The sequence below is a fragment of the Chelonia mydas genome, chromosome 4, assembly GCF_015237465.2.
Source record: "Chelonia mydas isolate rCheMyd1 chromosome 4, rCheMyd1.pri.v2, whole genome shotgun sequence".
NCBI classification, from domain to species: Eukaryota; Metazoa; Chordata; order Testudines; family Cheloniidae; genus Chelonia; species Chelonia mydas.
Window position 1 is genome coordinate 124895337 of NC_057852.1, and position 9494 is coordinate 124904830.

The following is a 9494-nucleotide window of genomic DNA, read 5'->3' on the forward strand; positions in this document are numbered from 1 at the left end:
ATAAGAATAGACACAAAAACTATATTAAAAGAACATTAAGGTGAAGCACTCAGCAGTTAGGAAATGCCAGAATTAAGGCTGTCTGTGCAACTTTAACCCACCCACCCCTTGTGTGTATGCATTATGATACAGTCTTTAATTAGACGATCACATATCATTTTTTTCCACAAGACCCCTGCCTCATTTGTTGAAGATGAAGGAAGGTATACAGGGGGATTTCAGGAAGAGAAAGGATGGTCTCATGGTCAAGGCTGTTGAATGATACCCTGGAGAATTGGATTCTAATCCTGCCTCTGCCACAAAGTTCCTATGTGGTGCTGGGTAAGTCACTTAAACCAAACTTTTCATAGGTGGTCACTAATTTGTGTTTCCCATTTTCTGGGAGCCTGACTTTAAACCCTGGGATTTGATTTGCAGAAGTGCTGAATGCTCACAGCTGCAACTGAAATCAATGGGAGCTGTGCTTTGATCTTATAATGTGCTAGACAATGCTAAGTACTTTGAAAAATCCTTCCGTAGGTGTCTCAAATTGGGCACCCAAAATTAGTGGATGCTTTTGATTTCGATCTCTCAAAAGTTAGGAAAACCAGACTTAAGGCTGTCTGTGCAACCTTGAACAGACTTAAGGCTGTCTGTTCCCCTGGTGTGTATGCATTACGATAGTCTTTAATCACATTTGCATACTACTTTTTCCTCATTCCATGCCCCTCACTGAATGAGCAGAAATGCAATATTTTATTTTGTCCTCGTTGTTCAGTGTGAGGCCCAAAGTCTTATTTACTGACCACTGTTCCAATCCTGCTCAGCTGGTCGCACAGCTATTTGCGGAAAGCTGAGCAATGGAGAGACTCCGGAATCTTGGGTTCCATTCCGGACTCCGGAGGGAAGTGTTCTCCTGTGGTCAGAGACCCTTCCTTCCAAGCTTGACATCTTTAGCGCTATCCCTTCCAAGCTGTCCCCGTCCTTTTCTCTTTCCCACCCTGGGCTCCTTGCCTCAGTCTTCTTCTCCTTGCCTCTTGTGACACTTTTTGGGGTTTACCGAAGTGTCCGGCATGAACCGCTACCACCTGCTCATAGCAGGAGGGAGACTTGCCTGTGCCACCAGGGAACCCTCCCTAACTATCAGTTGCTGGCAACACAAGCGCTCTGCTCCGGGCGCCACAAATCCTGCTTTTCCCTCTGCAGGCTAGCAATTTACACACCCCACTTTGTTACATGCACGTGCCCAATCCATTATCTTCTGGACAACCCCAGTGTACACTGGTCCACTGCCCCCATGGAAACAGTGCACCCCACTGCACCAGTTTCTCCTCAGTTCAGCACTCTCCTTAGCACAACTCACTTAGAAGTGTCTGTAGCAAAACAAAACTGATGTTTATTTAACAGAGCTTAAGGCAGAGATTCAAATGAAAGCAAGTATAAGGGTTTGGAAACATAAGGTTGCAGGCAAAAGGAAAACATACAATGCAATCTACAACCTATACTTATTAACAAGTTACTTTTGTGTCTAAGAAGGTATTTCTCAACCAACGGTCAGTCCTTACAGCGCTTGTCCAGCCCAGAAAGCTGGGATCCACCTTTCATGGGACACTCCCGTTGGCAGAATGTCTCCACCGTAATGGATAATGTCTTGTACCTGTTCTTCTTTCATACAGTTATAAACTATTGTCTCTTAGCCTCTGGGGTGGAGAGAAGTGCCCTGCTCAGAGACTTCTCTTGGGGCTCTTTTGTCTTTGTAAGCACTCAAGCCTACAACTGGTCCAGACAGTAAACATGGGGCTTAGGCTGGGTCCATGGATTTCGATTGTTCTCAGTGTTCATTGAGTTGGCTCTGAAACTCCCCCACTTCAGGTGACCAATTTCACTTCCAATCTGGTTTGGAACACAATATCCCACATTATGTAACTCTAAATTTATCTCTTGCAATAGCTATTGCAATCAGATAGTTCTTAGCTTTTGGCAAAGATCGCACATGCCCCTCTTTGGTGAGATATTGAGACGATGGTTGGACAGAGGGGTAATATGCTAGCCAGGGCATGTCTTAGCATGGCTATGTCTCACCTACTCAGCCATAATCTCCACTTCTCAGACTTCTTATCCTAGTCCCAGGCTCCTTGCCCAGTAAGTCCCAGTTCCCCCCCCTCGAGGCTCATCCAATCTGTGTCTCCCCTTTTACCCCAGTCTATAGTCGTTCCCCCTCCTGGGCCCCTTTTCTACGCTCTGCTTGGTCCTATCTCCCTTCCCACATTCCTCATTCAAATAATCTCTGAAAACATCTGTAGAATCAGTTCCTCTATGGAAACATTAGGACTTTTACTTCTTTCTGGGGGGGGGGGGGTTAGGGAACTTTCTCAGATACCTGCAGCCTCTGGAACCCCCAAATGACAGCAAATGGGGTACCGCAGATGAATGGGCACTTTGAAGTGTTACCAGATTCCAACTATCTATCCAGGCCTGCCCAGGGGACCATTAGATAAGTGTGGAACTTCAAATAGCCCCCCTGAAGATTTTGAAATTGGTTAAGGGCCACAAGATGCCCAGAGTGGTGCTGCCTTTCACACACCATCTGCCTGGGACCAGTGGACACCAGTTCTTCATATGCTCCATGGTGCCCTGGAGGTGTAATGACCTCTGGATAACCAGAGTAGTCTTGCCTTTTGCATACCATCCCTCCATTACTAGCAGATTCTGGCCCCGGCTTCCACCTGCGCCAGATCACCCTGAAAATATAATGGTCCCTAGTCACATGGGGAGCCCTTCCTCCACTTCCCCTCATAATCTGCCTGTGCAGGGTAAGACAGGGGACCAGTAGGTCAACATGGATTTCCAATGTGCTTGCTGGGACTTCGAAACTTTTCATGTCCAGCCATCTGGGAACTCAGCCGGCAGAGAACCTGCCTGGGAATTCACCACCTGCCCAGCCGTGGTGTAGGCAGAAACCTGTAATTCCCTGATTGGTCTCCTGAAAAGCTGAAAGGTAGAAGAACAACAATCTGATTTGTACAGATTTGTAATCTGTTGATTTCTACACCAGACACATGATTGGGAGGGGATCTGATGCCTGGTGTTCGAACCCATGGAGCTGGCAATGTTTCAGACAGTGCATTTTCTATTCCATGCAACTACATTCAGCAATGGGATAAATCGGCAGCGCCCCCATGCGTGACATTCTGAAGAGCTTCAGCATTTCCCACCTCAGCCTTCCCAGAGGTGGGGTTTAAGCCAGGATGGTCTCCAAGATCAAGGAGATCTATGTTCCCTTCCCACAAAGTTGCTGGGCACAAACCCAGGGGGATGACGGAGCATGGAGATGTTTATGAAATTGCACATGGATTTCCCTCTCATGGGTGAAATGTCTCTGGGATTCTCCCCCTTCATTCCTTTCCACCTGAGTACTTGAAGCCAAGGTGCCATTGGAAACACAAGCTTCTGCCTCACTGTTGTGACCAACACAAGACTAAGTCCTTTGTAGTGCACAGTGTGACTGCTCCCCTGCTGCTTGCACTGAGTGACTGGGCACTGCTGTCTATCCTGCATCAGAGTTATGCCCTCTTCCCCCCCTTACACGCAACCTGTAGGTACACATTGGACGGTTGCCAGAGGGTGAACCCTGTGGTCCAGATTCAATGCAGCAACTAGTCCCAGTGAGAAGCCTCCATGTGTTATCCTCCTGAGCTTGGGGGAAGGGGTTTTACCCCACTGAACTCAGCTCTTTCACACTAGTCTGATTTGCAACCTCTAATGTGTGTGATGAGAGCACAGGGTGAGGGAATTCAATACAGCTCATAATTACTGATTGCACTCTCCCCAGGGCACCATCTGATACCCTTGTGAGGGAGCGCGATGGGTCGTATGAACCCCATAATGGTCAACCACGGGTTAACAGGAGCTTGAGCCCAATTAGGCCACTGGGTGGCACCGGTGGAGGGTGGCTATTAGCCAGAAATGGTGATCACTCCCAGATTGGACGGAGCTGGGTCTTCATAAAGGAAGGAGCACAGGGCAGTGAGGAGAGCCAGGGTAGAGACCCAGATGAGAGGTAGCTGGGTATTTCCTCTCCTGGGCTAAAGGCTAAGAGAAGCCTGAGAGGCCTGGAGCCAATGGGTCCTGAGCCAGGAGGAAGCCTGGGAAGCCAGAGGCAGTTATGGTAAAGACTGATCTAGGGATGTCCCTGAACTTGTTCTCCTGTTCCCACTGCAATGCCTATACCCCACTCCCCGATTCCTATAAAGTACTTATCTGTTTCTGGGGACTTCTCTTGGTTCTTTTCCTCCCATATTGCCTACTTAAATCTCTTCTTTATAGAATCATAGAAATGTAGGGCTGTAAGAACACAAGAATAGCCATACTGGTTCAGATCAAGGATCCATCTAGCCAAGTACCCTGTCTTCTGACAGTGGCCAATGCCAGGTGTCTCAGAGGGAATGAACAGAACAGGGCGATTATCGAGTGATCCATCCCCTGTTCTCCATTCCCAGCTTCGGACAGTCAGAGGCTTAGATTCACCCAGAGCATGAGGTTGCATCCCTGATCATCTTGGCTAATAGCCATGAACTTATCTACTTCTCTTTTGAACCCAGCTATACTTTTGACTTTCCCAACATTCCCTGTCCATGAGTTCCACAGGCTGACTGTGCATTGTGTGAAGAAGTACTTGCTTAGGTTTGTTTTAAACCTGCTGCCTATTAATTTAATTATCAACCCCAATGTGTGTTTGTCTAACCTGTTCTTAAAAAACCTACAATGATGGGGATTCCACAACCACCCTTGAAATGTTTGGTTTTCATTCTGAATCAGAATGAAACCAGATTTTGAAAAGTTGTAATTCGGTTTCACAGAGGATTTCCGTTCTCCGCCCAGCTCTACTGCTGAGGTCCAATGGCTGGAAGTGGAAGCTAGACAACTTCGAACTAGAAATAAGGTGCAAATTTTTAACAGTGAGGGTAACCTTTGGAAGAACTTACCATAGGTTGTGGTGGCTTTCACCATATTAGGAAACAATTCGTGGTCTGCAGTCTAAATTTCCTTTAGTCATTTTTATGTAAGGCTGATTATTGGTGGCATAGTCAGGCCACATGGATGTACGAATGGGGGTTGAGATGCTGAAAATAAACAGCATTGCAAATGTATGGGCATGTTTGCTGTCTTGTCTTGGCACCCAAGGTACTGGAACCATTATTGTTCAAACTACAAGAGCTCTTCCTACATCTTGATGGCAAATTATAAACTTAGCTTCAGCTATAAACTTGGGAGCAGATCTTGCAGGAGATTACTTAGGCCCCAGTCCTACAAGCATTTATGCACACATTAAATGTTAAGCAATGTGTTGCCATTGACTTTAAGCAGGCTTAGGGTGTTTGCTGGATTGGAGCTTTAGTATTTTATCAACTAGAAAACAATTAATGGCTGAGGCATATAACGTGAGAGCAGTATGCAAATGTCCAGTATTTCAGAGTTATTCATATCTTCAGATATGAAGCCAGCTAGTTATTTTAATTATCATACTTTTTTTCACTAGTAAAATAGATCCAGTGACAAAATCTTATTCATTTTGCAACAGATGTAAGAGGAGCAGACTTCAAAAGTATAATGAATTTCTTCTAACTTGTCTGGGAACTGAACAGACATAATGCTGATTGATCAGATATGCTCTACATCAGAGAGACCCCAGATGTGATCCAGATTTTAAATAGATGCTACTGCTGTCAAAATGTATTCTTTCTTTCCTGGCATAATGAACTGATGTCTGTCGGTCCCGAATAATGTACTTTTTTTTGTAATAACTGCTAACATCAACAATAAGCTTTGTCTCATTAGCATCACATAATCCCACCACCGAGTCCCCAATTTCTGCTCCCCATATTATCTGCCATGAGGAAAAAAAAATCCCACAGCAGGAGCTAAGAAGGTCAGTGCATTCTCAGGGTAATCAGCTGTAGTAAATTCAATTCTGACAAGACAAGGCTTGCAAATGTCTCGGGAATAAGGGATCATCTATAATGTTATATAGTGAATGGGAAAGTGTCCTTCCAAATGTTTATTAATTACAGATGAGTATGCATATGGGGGTCATCTTTGGAGAGATTTCTTTTGAGGGAGACTGAATCAAAGCCAAAAACCAAATTTAACTGCTTTCTCTTGCTGTGGAAGGAAAACAACCATATTCTACTATAGATATATAAAAGATCTCATAGCAAGTCAGTGGAAGGCTGAGAAGATAATCCAGGTGTTTTGACTTACATTCACCTGTTCTAACCACTAGACCACTCTGCTGAGCTGTGGCTTCGATTTATAAATGAATGGGAGATCTGTTTGTCTGTCTCTTCAAACCTCTTCCTGCTGAGTGAGCGGGAAGCAGAAACTGGAACAAGAATAAGTGAAAGTTGTGCTTAACCTCATTAACTTTTCAGCTGCCATGGACATTGTCTACATAAAGCATGACCTTGGCCATGCCATGAGAGTAGCACTGGAGGGGTTAACAGAGGTTTCTCAGCTGCTCTTCTCTCAGAAAAATCATTCCTCTTACTCACTGATTAAAAAAGAAGTTCAGTAGCCAGTGCACACATGCTCACTTTCTCTAGCCATAGATATTGCTTACAAATACAAGCTAAATTCTGATCTCAGTTCCATAGGTCCTGGAACTAAGGGTGCTGCACTCCCTGGCTTGAAGTGGTTTCCATCATCTACAGGGTTTACAGTTTGGTTCAATGGCTCTCAGCAGCCCCACTGTACAAATTGTTCCAGCACCCTTGCTCAGCTCCCCTGGTGCTCATCTGTAAGCGATTCCAACAAAGCCAATGGAGTGACCCTGAATTTACATTAGATCTTATCAGAATCCTTCTTGAAGTGATACTCCCAAATCTTCTCTTTTATAGTGGTGTCATTCCCTAGTTAGTTAGTGAGATGGCTCAGCAGAACATTCATTTTACTTGCGTGCTTCACACCCTGCATCTCTAACACCATCCATCTGAGTACCATCTGCTGGACCAAACTGGTCTCTTCATCCCTGTGAGCTCCCCTGGGTATGTGTTGTTTTGGGATCATCCTGATCTGAAATGGCTATTGCTACCACAGGAAGAAAATTAATACCTGGTTATATCAAATACCTGCTATTTTTTAACAAGCCACAGTTACTTATCAGCCAGATTGCAGCACTTGTATGAAGAATTTTCAGTTCCTTTTTGTCCCTGGCAGCTGATTAAAAGTTCAGATTATTTATGGCAGGAAACAGCAGTGTACTTCTGAGTCTGAGGAAGCTGAGAAAGTGTGGTGAGTGTCAGTCAATTAAGCTATTCAACTTATTTATGAAACAAGACAAAACACTGTTTAGCGTGAAAACTCCCCACTCAATAGGATTCTTCCTGATATAAAATGTCAGAGCTGAAAAGGGGTCATCCTGTGACCCCAGAATGTTCTTTTAAACTATTTGCAAATCAATAGCTCTTCTTTGGATTTGTTCAGAGCCCCTCATTCCCTTTTATTATAAATCACAGGGCACAGACTGCCTATCAATTAATATGGAGACAGATACTATGCTAAAGGAGCAGCTGGCTTTAGAGTGATTCAGCCTGATCCTCATTTATATTAAAGTCAATTTACGCCACTCTGGCAGTGTAAAGAAAGCTCCTTTACAGGGCCAGAGCTGCGTAAAGGGGCCTTAATCTAAATGAAAATTCAGACTATCGTAGTCAGAAAAGTGACTTAGTTAAAATTATGATCTCAGATTCTTGTGCTGCTTCTTCTTTCACCACCACACTGGAGCTTCTGCCTGGGCCTTGTGTTCTCTCTGCCTCTCACACCATCATACGCTAATAAAGAATTGTCATCAGGGCTGAAATTTCCAAAGCCACCGAAAAGATTTGGACACCCAATTTCCATTCATTTTAATGGGAATTAAATGTCCAAATCCTTTAAGCGTCTTTGACAATCTCAGCCTATAACGTCATTAATAACTTTGCTGACCAAGCGTTAGGCAGAATCCAATCCTATCCGCTGTCTCTTTGCACTGCTAAGAGTGCCCCCCTCTCGCTTAACAGTGCTATCAGCAATAATAACTTGTTTGACACAGATATGACTTGAAGCCACACACTGGACAGATGCATTGGGCCAGCTCCTCAACTGGAGTAAATTGGTAGCACCAATGCCAATGGTGGTAGGTGAAGTTCTGGCCCCTTAGGTTGAATAAGAAGGTGCCATCTTTACAGAGTCATGCTTCTGACTATAGCTACACATTCTTACCATCTAATGGCTATCCAGGGGCCACTGTGACATGAGTAGGTGGTCTGAGACCGGTTCCTAATAAGTGTCTGTCATAACCATAGGGGTAGCCTAAATTCCTCCTTACCTGTAAGGGGTTAAGAAGCTCAAGTAACCTGGTTGGCACCTGACCAAAGGAACCAATGGGGACAAAAGATACTTTCAAATCTGGTGGGTGGGGAGAGGTTTTGTTTTGGGTTCTTTGTTTCTGTGGCCATTCGCTCTTGGGACTAAGAGGGACCGGACATCAATCCATGTTCTCCAAATCTTTCTAAAACAAGTCCCTCATATTTCAAACTTGTAAGTAACAGCCAGGCAAGGCATATTAGTTTACCTTTGTTTTCTCAGCTTGTGAATTTTCCCTTTGCTAGAGGGAGGTTTATCCCTGTTTTGTTGTAACTTTGAAACTAAGGCTAGAGGGGGTTCCTCTGTGCTCTTTGAATTTTCTGCTACTCTGTAAGGTTAACTACCAGCCTAAGTTTACAGAGGTGATTCTTTTACCTTTTTCTCTTTAAAAAAATCCTTCTTTTAAGAACCTGACTAATTTTTCCATTGTTCTAAGACCTAGGGGTTTGAGTCTGTAGTCCCTTTGTAACCAATTGGTGAGGATATATGCTCAAGCCTTCCCCAGGAAAGGGGGTGTAGGCTTGGGGAAATATTTTGGGGGAATAGGACTCCAAGTGGCCCTTTCCCTGATTGTTTGTTAAATCACTTGGCGGTGGCAGCGATCCCAAGGCAAGAAAGGAATCTGTGCTTTGGGAAAGTTTTAACCTAAGCTGGTAAGAATAAGCTTATGGGGTCTTTCATGCGGGTCCCCACATCAGTACCGCAGAGTTCAGAGTGGAGAAGGAACCCTGACAGTGTCCACCTCACATGCACCCTCATAGGTGGCCAAGGCTTGGAATAGCATTACTGGAGCACCTTGATGGGACTGGGTGGGGGAGCTTGTTCTGCCTCTCCTTGTGCAGTGCTCATTCTCTGGATGATAATGTAATAAATAGAGGGGCTTTTGTTTCCACTGGTGTCAATCCAGTGTCTTTCACAAGAACTAACTAACTTGTCTACTACGTTGACTCAGCTGTCAGAAGGAGGCCTTTTTGCAAGGCAGTTGTTGACAGCAGTGATCCTCTTTGCTAAAATCTAGTGTGCATCTGAGGAAGTCAATATAATCCTCCTGGAGAGAAGGACAACAATACAATACATCCAAAACATCTGTAAGAAGAGGATGTTCTTCCTCC

The 9494-nt window shown here is 44.6% G+C and overlaps 1 long non-coding RNA gene across 10 annotated transcripts in view; it reads left to right on the forward strand.

The window, feature by feature from the left end:
- The window catches only part of LOC119566146, a 161672-nt gene that overhangs the window by 50684 nt on the left and 101494 nt on the right, over positions 1–9494 (forward strand). For all 10 annotated transcript variants that reach the window (XR_006290232.1, XR_006290227.1, XR_006290225.1 and 7 more), the window contains one exon: positions 172–321. This is a non-coding gene — a long non-coding RNA (uncharacterized LOC119566146). The remainder of the gene's footprint in view (positions 1–171; positions 322–9494) is intronic.